Genomic DNA, 20,433 nt, shown 5'->3' on the forward strand with positions numbered 1-20,433 from the left:
GTTAAAGCAGTTTGTTTTGATAGTGGCACAGGTTGTTACGCTCACCTGGCTCCCACAGGGGCGTCGATCTGAACTGGACAGCTGCGGTCTCCACCAATGTGACGCGTAGTGCCGAGATGACGGACTGGACTGGCCCACCTAGCTTTGTTTGCTTGGCCCGTAGGAATTTTCTTCTGCAAATGGAGAAATGGAATTAACCACCCGTGGAGTTGAGCGTTAACCCCCCCCACTCCCGCTGTTCTCCCCACTGATCACCTTTGATGTCCCCTCTTATAGTCTCACCTGATGGTTTGGAAAGATGAGCTCTCCATCCTGCATTGAGCGCAGGGGCGCGTAGATAACCAGTTGCTTCACTGGCTCGAAGGAATTGGCGAGTTCCAGAACAATATCGACTCAGATTCCTGGCAAGACGCCGTAAGTATGTAGTTCGTAAGAGTTCAAATGTCTGACTTTCACTCTCTCCGATTCCTTGCAGGTTGCAGCTTGACCCTAGCGAAGAGTTCCTCGTGGCAACCGGTAATATTCAGGTAAGGATTTGTATTATCCAACACAGTTCGATAAAATAATGTCCATATGTAACCTGTTGCTTTCTCGCTTATTCAGGCGCTGAGAGAAAGTATGAAGTCTCGGGGAATAATGCCTCCGGCGGTAAAATCAGGTAAGTCTAATGTGGTGAAGAGGTTTCCCCTGGTTTGTCCCTTTGTTTCACCTTGCTGTCCTTTTGTTTCCCCTTAGGGGCCGGGGTTCGGCAAGGATGCAGTGGAAGCTGCGCCGATCCATGAAGAGGAATAGTACCCCCGGTGGTAAAATCAGGTAAGTCTATAGGGGGTAACTAATATTGCCTCTGTGTATTCCCTTGGCTCACCTTGCTGTTCTCGTCTTCCCCTTAGGTGCCGGAGTGGGGCGGGAACATGCAGAAGGATGTGGTGGAATGTGAAGATGGTGCGAAGGCTGGTGAGTTCAGCGCGGCGCTGCAGCAGGTGAGGCGACGCGCATAAAATAACTTCTTTCTTCCAGCTCGAAGGCGCGATGGATCGGGAATTCAGGTAAGGATCAAAGGTATTGCTCTTGTACTAACCTTTTCTCCTTCTTTCTCCCTTTTTCTAGGAGCTCCAGACTCGAGGCGGGCGTGGCAGAAGACTGGATGCAGACTTGCAGGCACGCTGAGTGTTACAGTGCTGGATGCTGAATAACGCGAAGCGTGTGCTGCTCTTCGGGCGTGGTTTTCATAACATCCACAGTAGTCCCAGGTAAGTATTCTTCCCCAGCCCACCCCGAGTAAAAAATAGTCCCTAGGTAAATGAGTCCCTTCCAAGCCTCTTTTGGCTTGGAGCTCTTGCAGCATAGTCTGCATCAGGTAAGTTTGCAGCATGGTCTGTATTAGGTAAGTTTTAATCTATGAGCCTGGCGCCTATGGCGCCAGGACTGACTCTCCATATGAGCCTGGCGCCATAGACGCCAGGACTGCACCCAAATAGCCCCTAGCAGGGGTTGTTGGGCTTGCTTGGAATAACTTGATGCCTGCTTCCGGGTTTGCTGGACTTGGTCTGGGTCCCCAGGGGTAGGCATCATGACACAGGTACAGTGTATAACTGTAATCCACTGCACTGAGATTAAGGGATTCAACTAGTGGCCTTTAAATTCCTGTGTTGCTTTGTTGATTTATGACTGGGGCATCTGGTTGGAAAGAAAAACCAGAGAGTAAATCGGTGTATACGGCTAAAGAAGTGCAGTGAAGGGGTTAGTTAGAAGTTTTGATATACATAATACCCATGTTCGAAATGTTTAAACTGATACACGTGTAAGCTTTGCATGATAATTATTTGTAGCCCACTACAACAGCACCTGCCCCATATATTCTTGAAAGTAACTTTGCATCAAATGTACATATGGGAATAAATACATTTTACCTAGTAGATGTGTAGTCTTGAATGTGTGGTGGATCATGGTGTCAGTGTACTTTTGAAATATATTGCCGTTAAGGGCAAGCATTTCTGAAAGTGGGTGCTTGTGCACCTTGATCTTAAGGCTAACGAAGGAAATCAAGGCAAGATCATCCAACAAAGCCTTTTAGGCGTTTGTTTCTGAATAATCTGGAACATTTAACCACTTGTTGTATCCCCAGCAAAGGAGGACTTTGAATATGATCTGATGGTACTAAAGATTGTCGATGACCAATGAGAAGGACAGAAATGGAAAAAGATGGCACTATTTTGTATATGTTTTGTCCAGTCGTGGGTGAGGGGTGGGTTGTAATGAAGTGTTTTAACTGTTGGAAAAATGTATAAAATGGATCAACTGATGTGGTTCACTGATACTCACGATTGATGGTGCAGCCGGACCAAACTAACTGCTCCCCAGACAATTGTACAATAAACCTGCTTTACATACAAAATGTGCACTCGTTCCTGGTAGTGGGCTCGCTTGGGTTGAGTTAATTATGGGTCCGCCCCCACAAATTGGTGAGCCAGTTAGGACCCCAGGTTTTCCAAGATGTAAGGGGCTGAGGGTCATCTGTCCGCACGACGCGGCTGCAGCACCTAACTGTGGGGACCAGTCTTCTGTGCATGGTGAAGGACGACTTGGCGGAGCACCACATCGGAGTGCCTCGGGTTTACGCAAGTGTATTTTTGGAGGCAAAGGCAGAAGGGAAAAGGGGGTTGCTTTCACTTGTTTTAAGGGGTTTGGAAAGGGTAGAGTTGGAATACGGGGGTACAGAATTAGTCAAGGTTGTTGGGATTGGAAAAGTGAATGATCTGATGGAGTGATTGAACTGTTCTGTTTTGCAAGTCCTTTTCATATATATTTTTTACATAGTTTATCATTTTAGAGGTGTGAGGTGTGTGGGAAACCTAGTCCCCAGGGATCTGTCATCCAGGTGGCCAGGACACAGCCATAGCTATTGGATCCAGTTCCTGGGGGTGAACCAGTGCAGGAGGATAACCTGGATGGGGTGTCTTCGGGGAGTGGAAGTGGGACACCGAAGGATGACATGCAGTATCCACTTCCTTATGACACTTTTTGCCCATCCTGCCCAGCACAAACACTTTCTCACAGCGTGAACGACAACGGACTAATACCGGAGCCATTTACCTGCCATGCCCCAACACAAGGGTCAGGCAGAGTCAGGCAATTGCCGACAACTACACACACCTAACCACCTTTGCCCCTCCCCATTGGGACAAAAGGTGGAGCACAAGAGCACACACCGAGCAAGGCCGAACGCACGAGGAAGCAGCCATTCCAGGACAGCAGTTCAAACAGAGGAGAAAGGCGGTGAGACCTGAAAGGACGTCAAGGATGAACTTGCCCTTGCCCTTTTCAAACCAGACCTAAAAAAACCTCAGATAACAAACATAAAACCGGGAATCACAGCTTGCAAATGGTGACACAGATGTCAACGGTACATGTAACCCTCCCGCACTGATAGCCAGGGCGGGGAGACGTGGTTGCCATTGTGGTACCCTCCTTGACTCCAGCAGCAAAGGAAACGCCAACGAGTTCAGCACAGCCGGTGAGTCGGAATAACCTAATAGTCAACCACACTGTGTTAGGCTCAAGTTTGCAGTGGCAACATTAAGAAGATAATTATACAAGAGGTCTTTTGTGTACAAACATGGTACCAGAGATAAGAGTGGTCCGGCGCCACGTGGGCGCTCAGTGGAATGTCTCTAACTGGTACCCCTCTGTTTGTTTGTTTATTTATTTGTAAGGCGCATGTTAGGTAAGATTTCCACAGGGCTGGTAAATCTTCCTTGCCTGGTTCAACTCCAGAACTTTTTGCTTTTCTAGTGAGATATTTTCCATTAATACCTCAGTGAGTGGGAACCTTTTTCCACACTCACCTGTCTTTAACTCTTTTTATGGGTGTCATTTTTAATACTCTCCATAGTGTCTTTTTAAAGTTATCATGTCTAACAACTTATTGTCAATAAGTGCCTGTTGTTGCTGGGTTGCCCTAGGGCCCCCCCCTTTAACTTTCTTGTGCTAACCTTGAGTGAACTACAGTTCCCAATGGTAGAAAGGATCTTTGGATCCCTTTTACATTTACTTCTGTGAAACCAGCACACCCCACCTTATGTGGAGTGCTGGGGAGATACAATGTATCCCCTTTCACATTTAAACTGTAACAATTCTGTTACAGTGACAAGCTTACCTTTAATGGCTGGTGGCAGTGATACCTTTTACTAATTTGGTGCACCTTTACCGCGTGCTGTAATCACAGCTGCAGTAAAGGCACCTAAGGGTGCTCATTTTTACCAAAATGGCCCCTGTCTTCTTTTTCTGCCATTTTAGTGTTTCTTGTTGTTTCTTGTTCCTTCCCCTGACATCCAGGGCGGGAAAATCCTTTGTTTGAGTTTTATCTTCGGCGGGAGTCCCCTGGACACCCCGCCCAGGCTCCAGTCAGTCTGTAAGCACAGGAAGTGGGGGAGGGGTCCCAAACTTCCCCCTCCTTTGTCTTAGGTCTTCCTTCAACTGGGCCAAATCCCAGTGGGGGGTTGGCTGTCCTGATTGGACAGCCAAACGCCCCTTTCTTGTAAAATGCGGGGAGAGAATGCAGAGGTTGTGTTGCAGTTCCTGATAAATACTGGAAACCTGGAGGCTGAAGTCATGTCGACCACTGGAACTGAAAACCGAAGAGGATGACGAAGGAAAAGCGGCGGGAATGATTTCCAGCGGCCGGAGAGCCTGCTTTGTAACCGGAGCCTGCTGCAGCCCTTCCTTCCGATCGACCTGGGGTCTCCGAAAACGACGACCCGAACCCAGAGCCTGGTGAGACCCACTACACTCAAACGACCTGCATTTTGAGCCATCCCACGGGTTCCTGCGACCTTGCGTTCTTGCAATACCCCAATACCCTGGGACCTCCTGCCACTGTGCGGTGCACGGTCTTCCGAATTCCGAATCTCGCTGAAACTTCGTGGGCATCTTGGTCTATCTCCAGAGACACGAATCGAGTCCAAAAAGTCTCCTCACAAGAGTGCTGGACCTTTTAAACGACGAGAATTCAACCGCGATTTTCTGTCTTCATCTGTGCTCCTTGAAAAGGCGCCAAACCCGCAGAACCGCATTCAGCTGCGAGAGAAATCTTGCCTAGAGCCTTCTTCATCGATCCCTGCTGCAAAGTCCCTTCTGAGGTCTTGTGTTCAGTCTCCAGGACAAGGAATCCAGTGACCGGGTATTTGGCTGCAGTCCCTGAAGTTCTCCTGCTGCAATCTCTTCTTCATTGCTGAGGTACTGTGTTGGCTTGGGTATATACTTACCTTAAGCCTGTTGGGATTTCTGTGTAGTCCTGGGGTGTGTTCTGTGATTGGGAGGTCCCTCGTCCAGTACACCCAGTCCCACTGCTAGAATCCTGCTGGGGTGTCTTCTGTGAAGCCCCTGGACCCTCTTCTAACCCTAGAAGTAAATTACTCACTTGTTTGCCCAGTTTTCCTAAGGAAACTCTGGCTTTTGCTACTAAAGAACTTATTCTAACACTGCCTGTTGGTCACTAGTCCTAGTGACCCCCTTCTGCCACTGAGAACACTCATGCTCTAAGGGAAAAGACTTTGAAGGGATTGGGACTTCTGCCTAGAAAAAAAATCAAGTGTTTTACTTACTTGTAAAGAGTTGGTTGGTTGGTAACTGTAATTCTAAGAGTGAACAGTTACAAAAGTTCTTACTGATCTTGAATGTGTGATGCACTGTTCTTAAAAGTATGGTTAACATCTTTTCTTCCTTAGCCACTGTTTTGCCAGTCTAAAAGAAAATAGATGTAAAGGTATTTTACTCTCCTGTGATTAGGTTGTGCCTCTTTACAAAAGTAATGTGTTGGTATCACCAGGTTAGTCCTGCTAGGATAACTGTATGAGTGTCCCCCAACTGGGTCTTGCTTCCCCTGACTTGCTGCTAGCCTGTCTTTAATAAGTCTACAATAGGTTGTTGCCTACCTAGAATATCTATTCTGTAAAGTGTGACATTGGGTTTTACTTTCCCCTTCATTGTGAAGTTAAAGTAAGTGGGTTTTACTTACCTTGTGTTAGCTCTGTGCCATCCAAAACAAGTTACAAGAGTTATTGCTTATCTCCATCTGGGGTTCCCTGATTTCCAAAGCATCTGTAATTATATATTACATCCATTAGGTTTGCTCACCTGGTATAACTGTGTGTTATGACAAAAGTAGTTATAGGTTTTTACTGCACCTAGAATAAGTGTTTCACTATTCACCAAAAGTATATTGTCCAGTTGACTGTTTATGTGATTTGTTCCAAGAGTCACTGTACAACTGGTAGGGCCTACTGTCCTTGTATTACCAAAAGTAATCTAAAAGTAACCATTGGTCTTTTACTCCCAAGGAATAGGCTTGGCCTATACTAAATGTGTATAACAAGGTTTTGACTTCCCTAGAACTACTGTTAGGTGTTCCAAATAAGGTCTATACTTGGGTCTGTGTACTTTCAAGTGTAGTATTGTGTTTTATATTGTGATTTCATATAATGTTTCAGTATTTACTTAACCCCTAGATTTATCTGGGCCTACTTGTATTTAAATAAATCCTTTATTTTTATAATACATAGTGTTTCAGTGTTTCTTTGGATCATTTGTATTGCAATTTTCACTTGTACTGTATCTACTGCCCTCTCACCCTCCTAAGATAAGCCTGGCTGCTCTGCCTACGCTACCATGTACTCAGGTGGTACAGTCTTATACTAAGAGTGGAGTCTTGTACTGCCTCAGTTGAATGGTTTTACTAGGCCCTTAACTGGACTTCAGAAAAACTGTCCTAACAGCGCACCAAACCCATAGGGATCTGGGCGCTTATGAACAAAGACTGTATTGAACATTGGGAAGAAAGAAAACTACAAGTACCAAGAGGCCATAGGGAAGGCCGGTATAAAGTGTGGTCATACAAGAGTCGAGCCAAATCCCTTGTACAATCGAAAGTCCTTGACCCATTGCAGAAGTTTTGACATTCTGAAACAGGTTTCGCCCGGCTGAGGGAAACGTTGCGCGAACTGTGAATGTGTGAAAACCGCGCCTGCCGTAGGCCAACACGGTGACCCAGCCAAACAAGATCACCCTTTAGAAGTCTGTGTTTGAATTGGCAAGTGCTCTGGTTGGTCTGAGCCCGACTGAGGGAGTCGGACGACTGAGAGAAAGATCTGATCCCGGCTTAGGGGGATACAAGGTGTGAAGGGTTATCACCTAACGTAAAGGTTACCGAAAGAAGTTTGGTTTCGCTGTTTTGAAACATCAGGCCCTCTGAAGCAAGAGACACTGCATGAGAAGAGACTTGGGCACAGAAGGCCCTGATAGAGAGAAAAGGAACTGTAAATTTGTGCTGGAGAAGCCCATGAGTGTACTGTGCTCGAGAGTCCCGTCTTGTCCCGTGCTAAAAATGTGGGGAAGGGAGACCCTGGCCTTAACATCATTTTGTGAACACTTATTTATTTTCTTCTATTCATTATCCCACACTTTTTTGTAGCATAGCGGTAAGGATTGGCAATAGTTTTCTTTTTAGTATAGGCCCCTTTTTTATTTGACTAGACAACTAGGACTGTATTATTTGATGGTCATATCTTCCTCCCATCTTAGATTTAGGATTAGAGAAGGGATTTATCTCACCCATTTTACAGTTTAATAAACACCCTTGAACTGTGATCATTGTGTCTGTCTTACTTTGATGCAATGCCTTAGTTAAAGGTAGTATCCTACCCAGTATGCCCACTGTGGGGGTTGTCTTGATACCATTTAGGTTGCTTATCTGGTTGGCTGGAGCCCTCACTTTAAGGTGGGTGCCATTTTATGAGTCCAAACGTAGATACTTTTCTGAAGTATTCCCTTAACAGTCTTTATGGTGCATCGGCTGTGCGGGTAGAGCCCTCGCCTTGATTTTCTCTGTTAGTCGAGGTAGTGACAGGGAAACTTCCTGTAATTAGGAAAAGACAACTTTGCAGTACAGAAGGCAGTACTAGTAAAAGAAGGAAGCGAGAGGAGCGGTGCTGTAGTTTATAGCATTTGCGCTCCAAAGCTTGAGTGGGGGAGATCTCTCAGAGGATATTGGCCGGCAGAGTGTTTTTAATAAGATGAAGTCTTTTGTGTAAGAGTGAGAAGTAGAATGAAAACTAGTAGCTGAGCGAGGTAATTGCGGTATAAACGAGTACAGTGAGTGAGTGAGTGTCGGGAATGGCTAAGCAACTGAATAGAGGTAAAAAGGGGGATTGTTTGGGTGGACATTTTGTGTGCCGTGGGTTCGGCTCAGTATTGTTTTTGTGAAAATCCTTTTGGATAAATTGAGGTGAAATATGTAGACTCCGTTGAATAATATGTGACGGGTGTTGCCCGGCTATAAGGCAAAATTCTAAAGGACCATAGGGAAGTAAGGGTAAAATGATTAATTCTTGGCCTATCGAGGGAACCTATTACACAGGGCAATTGGAGAACCTGCATACCTTTTTGACTACTAGGCGCAAGGGTTCGAAACTAGAGAAGCGGTTGAATATCTTGGAATTATGGAGGATGTATGAGAAAGGCAAGAGGTGCCAAAAAAAGAGGGTGCAGAAATTCTTTGTGCACCGCCTTCACATCAGTGCTATAATTTATCGCCTGCAGAGGGGTATACAGACCCTGAGTTTGAACCTCCACTTTCTTCAGCGACTAATCCAGTGGTTGTGAGCTGGACACGGGTAGAGCGTTCATCAACTGCGATCTCTTTTTTAAAAAAAAACGTTATTTATTAATTATCTTGACAGATACAAACATAGCACTCCATCACATCATCGCATAAGGTGCATTTTCAACGATTTTAACAAAAACTAAGTACCATAACACATTACAGGTTCTCAGTGAGTTTCATCTTCCGATATCATTTCACAAAGATACACTCTGAATGGAGCACAAATGTCCTTAGGGTAACTAGTCCTCGGCAACGTCATTGCATATTGGTCCTCGTTTTCATTCACGAATGTCAATTCCCAGAGGAAATGTTCTATCTGCGGTGCAGAGGGTTTTTTCCAGTTTTGCAATATGCATTTTTTGGCGATCATACAGGAAACATTAAAAAGCCTCCTGGTGGTCAATGATACCTTTCCGATATCTCCGAACAGATACTTCTGTGGGGTTAGCGCGGCAGGTATCAGTGTTATCTCCTCTATAATGTTAGCCACCTTATGCCAGAACACAGCCACAGCCGGATAAGCCCAGTACATATGAAATGATCCCGCCTCTGGTTCCCCACATTTATGACATTCCCCAGTGCAGTTTTCAGTAAATGTAGCTATTCTGGCCAGAGTGTAATGTAGTCTGTTTAGGACCTTGAATTGAATCAGGCGAAGACCAGCAGTTAACGACACAGTTTTGGTGAGTTCACAGTAACTAGCCAACTTCTCCTCCGTGATTGTTAGTGACATATCCCTTTCCCATTTGCCTCTGGTGTCATTTAAAGTGGGGGTGTGAGTTTGTATTAATGTATACAATGTAGAGACTCCGTGGCTTCTACCGGATGTCACTGCCAGTAAGCATGCATGTCGGGGGGAGGAGGGGTTCATCAGGGAATAGGGGCCACCTTGCACTAAACGCAGCTCTCATATGATAATATTGGAGATATCGGAGCGGCCCTTCTCCCATTACGCTTTTAAATTCTTCCAAGGTAACATAGTTCCCTTTGGGGAACATGTCGTGCATCTGAATCTTTTTATTCAGGTCCCAAGTCTTCCGAACCACTTCAACAAATGTGGAGGAAATGTCAGGGAAGTTCCATAGTGGGACTTCCGGGTCATAGGGTGCCTCTATTTGTAATCTTCTGCAGATCGCAGCCTGTTGTACTGACTGAGTCAAGCTGATATGAGTCTTTATGATGTAAGCTAAATAAGAGGAAACTGAGATCTACTGGGGATGCAGCATAGCGCTCTATCCAAATGTGGGGTGAAGTGTCTACTGGGTCATACCAATGCCTGACAAAATGTGCCTGTGCAACCAAATAATATAACTCAAAATCTGGTGCAGCAATACATCTATCACTGTATGGTTCAACCATCTTTTCCCATTTCATCCTAGCTGTTTTCCCATTCCAGACAAACGACGTAACCATCGAGCGAACTTTTCCAAAACAATTCTTGCCTGGCCAAATGGGTATATTGCCAAAAAAATAAAGTAATTTGGGGAGAACTACAATTTTTAGTATAGCTAGCCTGCCATATAGGGAGATGGGAAGCCTGGTCCATATATTGAATTTAGTGGTAAGTGTTTGCAATATCCGCTCATAGTTGTCTGTGTACAGTGTCTGCCTGTCTCTAGACACCTGTATACCCAAATACCGGATGTGCTGGGTCGAGCACTTGATTCCACAGTTGTTTGCTGGGCACTTGGTGGCCGGGGTTAGTGGGAAGATCTCGGATTTAGCGTTGTTGATTCTGTAACCTGAATATTCAGCAAATTTATGTATATCAGACATGATAGGTGCCAGGTTTGTTTCAAGGTCCCCGACATATAATAGTGTGTCAGCTGCATCCAGTGATATGGATTGGGTAGGGCCTGTTATTCTTATCCCTTTATTTTGTGTTTCTGTCTCACAAATGCTGCCATAGGTTCAATTGTTAAAGCGAATTGTATGGGGGGAAAATGGGCAGCCTTGTCTGGTGCCTCTGCCTAGTAAGAACATTCTAGATATCGTGCGATTCGTGAGAAATTTAGCGCCCGGTGCATTATATAGTAGTTTCAGGCATTTAATGAAGTAGGGGCCTATTCCAAATGCCGCCAGCACTGCAAACAGGTATTTCCATGACACCGAGTCAAAGGCCTTTTCGGCATCGAGGGAAATCACTGCCGCGCTTGCATTAGGATCTATCTGTGCCATGATCCCAAACAGTCTGCGCAAGTTCAAGGCAGTGGATCGGGTTGGAACAAATCCACATTGATCTGGATGTATTAGGCTAGGCATGCTAGGCAGCAGTCTGGTGGCTAGCACCTTCGCAAAGATTTTGGCATCTGTATTGATTAGCAATAGGGGTCTGTAAAATGACATGTCCTGGGGTGGTCGCCTGAGCTTCAACAATACAGTAATTATGGCTTCCCTCATGGATTCCAGTAGTATGTTTCGTTCCAGCGCCTCTTCCCACTCCTTTAACAAAATTGGAATTAGCTCTGTCTGGAACTCCTTATAGAGTTCAGTTCCCAAACCGTCTGAGCCCGGGGATTTCCCAGATTTTAGTGATTTAAATGCTTCTATAATTTCCTTGTTAGTGACTGTTGTTTCCAGAGCTAATTTGGTTTCCGGTGATAGTTTCGGGCGTTCTATCCCCTTGAGGTATTCAGGTGTTTCTGGGGTAGTTTTAATGTCCCATTTGGACGAAAGGTCTTCATAGAACTTTGTAAATTCTAGGTTTATTCCTTTCTCCATCCCTCGTGACCACAGTGCTATCCGACACGAGGATGCTTGCAATTGTTGCCTTTCAGTTCTAATTAAGTTGGCTAGGGACTGTCCTGATTTATTGCCCTCCCCATATCGGCGTGCCCGCATGGCGCCAGCAATGTATTGCAGTTCCCTAGTGTCAAGTTTATCGAAATCTCGTGTTAATTTGTTAATGGTGACGAGTGTGTCTCTATCATGGGTATGGCTATATGCAACCTCTAAGGCATGCAATCGTGTTTCAATCTCTATCAGTTCCAGCCTCACAGACTTCAGGAGGCCAGTGGTCTTAGAAAGGAGCGCCCCTCTTACCCATACCTTAAATGCCTCCCAGAGCGTTGCATAGCGATCAACCGTCCCTTCATTATTGGTAAAGAATTCTGCTATCTCAGTATGGAGGGATTCTGCTATATTAGGGTCTGTTAGTAAGGCAGCTGGCATTCTCCATCTTCTGAATGATTTTGGGGTTGTGCTTAGTACCAGTTCCAATGCTATCGGGGAGTGATCCAAGTGTGTGCGGGGATAGATATCACATGTTAACAAAGCATTGGATAGAGAGGAGGTGAGAAGCCAATAATCAATACGTGACTCTGAGTCATGTACTGAGGAGTAATATGTATAATGTCTCTCATCTGGGTGTAGTGGTCTTCACACGTCTATCAAAGATAACTGTGTCAAGACCTGTTGTAGAGTAACAGCTGCCATGCTAGGGGGTCTTTTGGCTTCGGAGGATCTATCATATGTGGCATCAGGCAGTGTTAAAATCCCCTCCCCAGATTATCCAGGTGTCGTCTAGGGTGGTATGTATATCCAGAATGGTGAGGTAAAAGTTTGGGTCATCAATATTAGGACCATATGTATTGACTAAGGTGATAGATTGTCCTGACATCTCCCCCCACACCACCACATATTGTCCCCGGGGGTCAATCTTATTGCCCGTGCATCGGAATCCCAAGGATGGGTGTATCAATGTGAGTACCCCCCTAGCCTGAGTGGAGTACTCCCTGTGGTATTGTTGCTTCCCCCAGTTTGCTAGAATATCTGCATTAACCTTCCCTTGTGCATGAGTTTCTTGCAATATTAATATGTGTGGTAGATGTCTGGTGACATAAGAACCATTCTTTCTGGCTTTCGTCGGTTTGTTGAGCCCACGCACATTCCAGGACATTAGCTTAAGTTTTAGACCATCGCCCGTTAGAGCTCTGTGTGTACATGCATCCGACTCTGTAGTTTGGTGTGTATTTTTAACGGAGACGCCATTCGCATCCGCAAGACCATATTTTTGAACCCATTTAACCCCCCTAATCTGGTACATTTTAGCCCCTAAACTTCTGGATTGTTATAGGCTGTCTGATCCGCTCCCGAATGAGTTTAGCTGTTCATGACTATTCATAACAGCATGTACGTTTTCTAGGAAGGTGCCGTCTGTGGCGGGAAGATCATACATTTTAACATTTCTACCTTCCACAACAAAACTAAACTTCCACATCTTCACCCACTTTCCGGCAGGCGTCATGGATAATAACCAACCCCCTCCCCTCACCCACACTCCACCCGCATCATCTCCCCCAACTTGATGATGTGTCCCAATAAACTTGTTGCGCTCTCCTAAGGTGCGCATGTAGAGGCTCTATGGCTACCCACGCCAAGCAATCCAATCCGGGTTAAACAATTGTGGTGATTAGAGCCACTCATTTTTATCAGCATTCTATCATTATAAAGGATTTGTACGGAGAAATCATTCAGTCTGCAGGATCTCGTCTCTCTTCACCTGGTCGAGGTGTTAACTTACGATCATCCCTACATTCTCTGGGGGGAAAGGGGATGGAGGCTTCTACGTATGCCATGGCTTCTGTAGGATTTTCGAAGAACTGCGCTCTTCACCCATGTTGTATCCTAATTTTGGCTGGGAAGATCAGAGCATATGGGACTCGTTGCAGGCGTAGTTGTCGCTTTAACGGTTCGTATAACCTTCTTTGCGCTTGTATACTTGCTGCAAAGTCCGGGTAGATATGTATTCGGTTCTCCTCGTAATGCAGTGTGCCTTTTTCTCTGGCCAGTCTGAAGTTAGTGTCTCTGTCCCTGTAGTTGAGGAGCCGGGCGATGATTGTACGGCGCAGCGCTCCAGGTCTAGGGGCTAGAGTGCCGTCCGCTCTCTCGACCAAAAAGTGCTCTGAATAGGATTCTGTACCAAACAGGGCTTTCAAAAGGGTTTCCACAGGTCCCTCCATTGGTCCTTTGCAGAAGGATTCAGAGACTCCGACAATGCGGATATTGTTTATCCTAGATCTGGATTCGAGATTCTCACACTTGCCCTGTGTTTTAGACAGTTCACTTTTAAGTTGCAGTATGTCTCGGCCATGTTTGGGCGATCACATCCTCATTCGTACTGATTCTGCCTTCTGCCTCTGTGATACGGGCACTTTCTTTGTCCACCCTTGCCTTGAGTGAGCCGATGGTTGCAACAATATCGTCCAGTTTGACGTTCACAGCTAGGAATCCGCTTTGCACCAGGGATGTCAGACGGTCCTCCATGGAGGTGTTGGGCAATACAGTTTGTGCGTCTACCAAGGGCAATGTCACTGCTACAGCCCCCTGGGATTGGGGGTTAGTAATGGAGTCCATTGGGCCTGTTTTTTGGGCACCTGGGCCCTTCTTCTCGTGTCTGCCCATATGTTGCTGACTGTGTTCCGGAAATGGACTGTGCTCTCCCACGTTGAATGATGCTGGGGTTACCACTCACTGGGTATTTGATAGGGACAGTCTAATTAATGACTATGCAGACTATTGTTGTACAATCTTGTAGTCTAGTACAGCGGGACTACCATGTACAGGAGGGGCGCATTCACAAAAGCTAACCTGAGCGTATTTGTAGTCTGTATTTCAGAAATGAATCTTGCAGCCACTGCTAGCTATGTGGTGGTGTTATTTCCCAATTAGTTGGCGCGTTCGCCAGCCAGGATTACAAATTTCCACATACAACCGTGTCGCCTTTCTCCTGCGATGGTGCAGCCCTAGACGTGAGGTGGGACTGCTTGGATCCCAGGTGTGGTGTCAACCTGCCTATCCCAGACCCCTTCCTCAGGTTTAGGCAGTTTCAACATTTAAGGATAGTACCCAGGTGCATAGGACTCCAACGCCTGCTGTCTTTCCAGTAGGTAGTGCACAAGGTACACTGCAACATCGATGCCAGGCAGAATCCACTGCACGTGTGTGTTTATTCACATTTACCTCCACCACCGCTGCGCAACACGGCACTGCAATCTGGGATCTCATTTCTCTGGGGTCTTCCTACGTGCCAGCAGGTGTCGTGGGATCGGATTGCCAGGCCACAAGGCTGCCACCGTCTGCCGATATCACTTAAGGGACTGCAGCCGTAATGTTCAATTAGTTAAACACAATGGGGATTCCGAGGCGTACAAACCCACGTGACAGCCCTAATAATAGTTCCTCGCTGCACCGGTGGCGTCAATGTGGTTCAAATCTCACTTACTGGCCATGTATTTATGGTGTTACGCTCAGCAATATCGTCAGGCCCTGAAATTCGTCCTTGTCGGGAATGAGTACGCCTTGGAGGGCGATAAGGTGTGATCCGCAGTAAGATACCCCCTCAGTTCCTGACTGGAGATAAGAATGGGCTGTGGACTCTCTGCCAATATGTGTATATGGTCAGATGTCCTCTGACTTACGCGGGGCATGCTGCAGTGGCGTTATTCCTCACTCAAAGTTCCACCATGTAGTGAGACTAAGGCCCAGACATGTCTCACACTTTAATCTCATACAGGGATTACACTGCCAGTGTTTAATCGTGGTTTGCCTTGGGTGCATAGTTTTTTTATGACGCTGCTTCCTCCACACACACTGTTGTGCGGTACATTCGGCGTGCGCAGTGTTCCCTCACCTGCCTCTCACGTAGGATCCGGTGCGGGGTATGCGCCGCGGGGTCTCAGCCTGCGTGTCGGGCTACAGTCCTTGTTAACACCACAGGTCCCCTGGCGTGCCGCACCTGCTCACCCCCACCCAACTCTGCAAGGGGTCAGAACGGGAAGGATTTTAGTAATCAGGCTCCAACAATCCGGATCTGCAGGAGATCCTGTTTCGTCAGCTCCCGGCCCAATAATGGTGTCAGAGGCCAAGCGATATTGAAGAGCTGGGACAGGGTTCCTCTTCCCGGTTGATCACCTTCCCGTCGCCTCTGTGTTGTTACACAGCTCGCCAGACGGGGAAGAAAGCGTTGGGTCCTCGCCGTTGCTGCGATGTGGCTCAGGGTCTTAAGCGTGGACTGCCTCCTCTGTGTGGGCCGATCAGATCGCCACGGTCGGACAGGGGTAAATCCACTCTGCGTGGCGGTATCCTGGTTGTGGAGGTCAGTCACCACGTGTGAGCGATCTCGGGCAGGGAGAAGCGAGTCTTCGCTTGTCGTACGGCAGTCGATTAGACTGCACCCACTGTGCGGTCTGAAGGCGTTTCTGGACCTGCAAGTTTGAGTAATGTCAGCGTGGTTCTTCTTCTGGCACCAGCAACAGGTCCCTGGCGCTGAGATTTCACTGACAGATATTTCGGTCCCACGTCGGCGGTTTCTCCCCAAATATTCTCTGGGCGACCCTCAACTATATGTATGCTGGAATCGTTCAGAGTGGATGCTCTGGGTGGCTCCAGAACAGGATGTTTGGCAGATAGGAATTTTGCCGGGCAGGAGCTCAGCAACTAGCCAGACATTCTGTGTGCACGCAACAGCACCCTCCGCCCCCCTTGAGCTGCGATTTCTAAGAATTGGGATCTTAGAGAGTGGAAGGGTAACTCCTTCAATGGTTAGGGCTGCAGAGAGATTGCAAACGGAGAGCAGGAAGGGGAGAACACCTCGAGCTGCTAGGTTAGCAGATAGATTAAGGGTGGAAGAACGAGAGAGAGTATGGCTGGCGGCTAGAAGAGCGGATGAAGGATTGAGAACGAGGGCGAAGCAGGAGGTTAGGCCTTCTCATGCTAGGATAGAGGATAGGCTGCGAAGAGCGGTGGAGACACAAGAACGGAAAAACATGAAAGAAGAGCCGAGACTAGCAAAAGAGGTAATGCTGCTACGGCTGCAAAGAGACGAAGAGTGTGAAGAAAGGAGAAGACGGGTAAGGGATGTTCTTGTGAGATTGGATACATGGGTTATCAAAATGGTTAATGTGGATATGGAGAACAGAGATTCTGCTGCAGGCAGAGGGGTTAAACAGAAAGTAGGAGAGGTAGCATCTTATGGCAGTGCGGAGTATGCTTCTGTGCCAGTAGAAGGGTCAGGGGATGTGGTAGCTGGAACAGGAGATGAGGAACAGTACTGGGATGCCAAGCAGCGAGAGCAGGACATAATCACTAAATCTACCGCTCCAGTAGCAGCGATAAAAAGCACACCATGGAGTCATAGGAGGTACCAAGGTACTCAGTTGGCCACAGCAAGTAGTAGGGTAGAGATGGGGGAAGCCCCAGGGGAAATGCGTGTAACTCAGTTTGTTACGTCCGAAGGGCCAAGGAAGGGTGTACTATGTCCCGTGGTCAGACATGGAGCGGAACAGCTTGAAGACACTCCCTTTGCTCACTGCAGGGGCAGGGAAGTGGATTTAGGCATTTGAGAAACATACCGATAGTGTCATGTTGGCCATAGGGGATATGAAAAGCATATTTGCGGCTCTAATGGGGAAGCAGTTAGAAGACTTTTGTAAAAGAGCAAGGTATACGAGAATTAAGTTGGATATGAATACCCATGACAGAGCAGTTTATGTTAATTATAGGGCACAGGTTAGGGGGGCCCGATATAAATTAGATTTTAATGAAAACAATGAAATTGGAGGATGATCTTGCCGCAAACATCTAGTTCATTCAGGAGATATGTAGGGCAGGGACGTGCGGAGCGTGGGAACAAAGCTTGGCAATTTTATACCACGTGCTAAAGAAAGGGGCTCCCTAAGGAAGTCCAGCATGATTTTATTAAGGTGGTAGAAATGGAGGCTAAGTGTAGCCCGGAGATTCACGCCCACATTGTGCATTTTTCTATAGGAAGACAAGAAAAGGAGAGTAGAGAGCATGCTCAAAAAGCAGAGGCTAAGCTTGTGCAGAAAAAAATTGGCAAATATTTGTTTGGAAAGGACAGTAATTACGAACTCTATGGTAGAATGGGTCCTCGGTTTAATGGGCCAATGGGAAATAATTATGGAGGGTTCTATGGGATTCAGTGTTAGTCGTGTGGAAGGTTGGGACACGTGTCAGAAGATTGTTGTAAACGACCACAGTATTTCAACATGGGAGCTCAGCAGATGCAATATGCCCCAGGCTTTGTGCAATCGCAACAGGCATAGGTTGAACAGAACCCAGCGACTGGAGCTGCACAGACCCATGGGATCCCGCCGACCATGCCAGCACAAGCATTGGTGCAGATATTGGACAAGAATCCTTTATCCAAGGAACGGTTACTCACAATACTGGAGCAGATGTTTTTGGAGGGAATCCTTTTTCATTCTCCGGCGCCCATATGTACCAGGAGTAGGACAGCCCACAGATGTCTATGATGTGTCCAGTCTTGTCTGTTACCACCGATCTGGAGGAGGAACCTCGGATAGGTGTGCAAGTAGGTGATCAAATGTTTTCATTCATGGTCGATACAGGGGCAACAAAATCTTGCATTAAGGAAGGTAAGTTCCCCTTGTCAGGCAAAACGATGGACACAGAGGGATTCTCTAGGGCTATCCTGCTGGTTCCTTATACTAAAGATGTTCGTATTAAGGCAAGTACTCAAAATTCATATGCCTCTTTGTTGTTTTGTACAGATTCTTTTGGGAAGAGACCTCCTGAGTAAGCTACAGATGTCAATTGCTTTGACAGCGGAAATTATAGGTTACCCACCGTAGTGACTAACATATTCCTAGTCCATAATCCCCTTTCCTCCATACTGCATGGGCTCCCTCACTAGGGACTGGAAAGGGAGCCATTTTCACCAGAAAAAGGTCTATACCCATCTACATTTATGCGCATGGGGGTGTAGCCCCGGGTGCACATGCTCCCTTGACTCCACCCTCCAGCGCTACTTTACTTTACTACATTTGTATAGCGCTGCCACTGACCAAGACGCTTAAGGGCGCTAACGGTCAAACAGTACAAACACATAAGCAGAGGGGACAACCAGCTGGAGAGAGAACACCACAACTTGAGAACCAGGACTTGAACAGAGCAACTAATTAAAAAGGAAGGTCTTAAGTTGCTTCCTGAACAAGGTGATTGAGGATTCCTCCCTCAGCATCAGACTATTCCAAGCCACCGGTGTTGCTGCATAGAAAGCTCCTTTCGTAACTTGAGCGAGTTTACATGGAGGAATTTTCAGTTGTGTGACGTTGTTGGACCTCAGATTATGGATATTTGACTGGATGACCAGTTTGTCCTTCAGATACACCGGCGCTGTGCTTCTCAGACACTTAAACAAGATTAGCATCAGCCGAATCCAGATTCTTTCCTTGACCGGGAGCCAATGTAGGCTCCTTCGCGTCTCCGATATGTGGTCCCTTTTATCCAGGTATTTAGATATGTCAACAGTTTAACTAAGATACAATATATGGTAATTCATTGATGGTTTAAACAAATTCAGAATCAGTTTTGATTCTCTTGAATTAAACACTATTAATTTATGTTTATCCAATACTTCGTAGTTATACTATTACTAGCGCTATTCGCTCTCTCAGAGAATCAAAAATGATTCTGAATTTGTTTAAACCATCAATGAATTACCATATAGGCTCTCCCTCCTCTTTCTTTGATATAAAGCTAAGTGTTTGTCACTAAGACAATTAATTTTTTATAATAGTTTTTATAATGGATCAACTATGATATGTATTACTTGTAAATTGTGTATTGCTTGTATTGTTATGTTTTCTTGTGTTTTTAAAAATAGAATTGATTTCTAAATAAAATTGACGATATTTTGTTAAATTTGTATCTTGGTTAAACTGTTGATATATCTAACTACCTCATTTATATATTTGACATATCAGTCTCCGAAAAAAGGTAGGGATTTCACTACAAGTGATCATTTGGATTTCCTCCTGTGTTTAGAGAGACCCTTTTATTCAGGTCCATTATCACTCGAAGTGGCTTATTTTGCACTACCTGAAGTCTATTGACTTCCGTCTTAGGCATCCCAACAAGGAGGCTGCTACAGTAGTTCATTCTTGCACCAATGAAGACTCTTGCCAAAGTTTTGATATAAAAGGACATGCATGAGTTAACAACTTAATGTATTAAGAGCCCGATGACACCAAGCTACTCACTTGGGTCTGCATGTTTACATTGCAATCTAAGTAACCCCCAAGGATCTTAACCTTGTTCTTGATTTATTCTTATTAAATGGGGGAAGGAAGGAGGGACGTATGGAGGAAAGGGGACTATGGACTAGGAGTATGTTAGTTACTACGACTCCTAAGCCCCGTCCCCTTTCCTCCATACTGCATGGGCTATTACCAGTGAATGATGGCCAAGGGAGGTGCAATGCTTTGGATCCTAAGAAAACAGGTTCCTCAGGACTGCTTGCCCGAATGCTGCGTCAGATCTTGTGCCGCTATCCAGGCAGAAATGCTTGCAAAAGGCGGATGGAGTGGCCAACGTAGCTGCTCTGCTAATGGTTTGCCATGGCACATGCCTCTGGAAGGTGAATGCAGTCGCTTTGGCCCTCACTGCATGCGCATGTATGTTTCGTGGTACTTCCTTCTGCTGAGACTTATTTGCCTCCTCAATGGCCTCGCCCATCCACCTGGCTATGGAGGCCTTACAAGCTTGGTCCCCTGGCTTAGAATCGCCGAAGGTGATAAATATGGCCTCTGTCTTGCCAAACCCTTTGGTCCTGTCTTGATAGAATTTCAGGGCTTTTCGGACGTCCAGGCAGTGCAACACTCTCTCTGCTTCGTCCTTTGGGTAATGAAAAAAAAGGTTGGCAACATGACTTCTTCATTCAAGTGGAATGAGGAGACCACCTTCGGAAGAAATGCTGGATGGGTGCAAAGCTGTTTTGATCGTGACCTGCT

The 20,433-nt window shown here is 46.2% G+C and overlaps 1 protein-coding gene across 5 annotated transcripts in view; it reads right to left on the minus strand.

Annotated features, from left to right (window-relative positions):
* Positions 1-20,433, minus strand: part of RABGAP1 (RAB GTPase activating protein 1) — a 3,038,993-nt gene that overhangs the window by 829,091 nt on the left and 2,189,469 nt on the right. The gene's annotated exons all lie outside the window — the stretch shown is intronic.

Source organism: Ambystoma mexicanum, chromosome 8 (assembly GCF_040938575.1).
Source record: "Ambystoma mexicanum isolate Mex_15411 chromosome 8, UKY_AmexF1_1, whole genome shotgun sequence".
NCBI lineage: Eukaryota > Metazoa > Chordata > Amphibia > Caudata > Ambystomatidae > Ambystoma > Ambystoma mexicanum.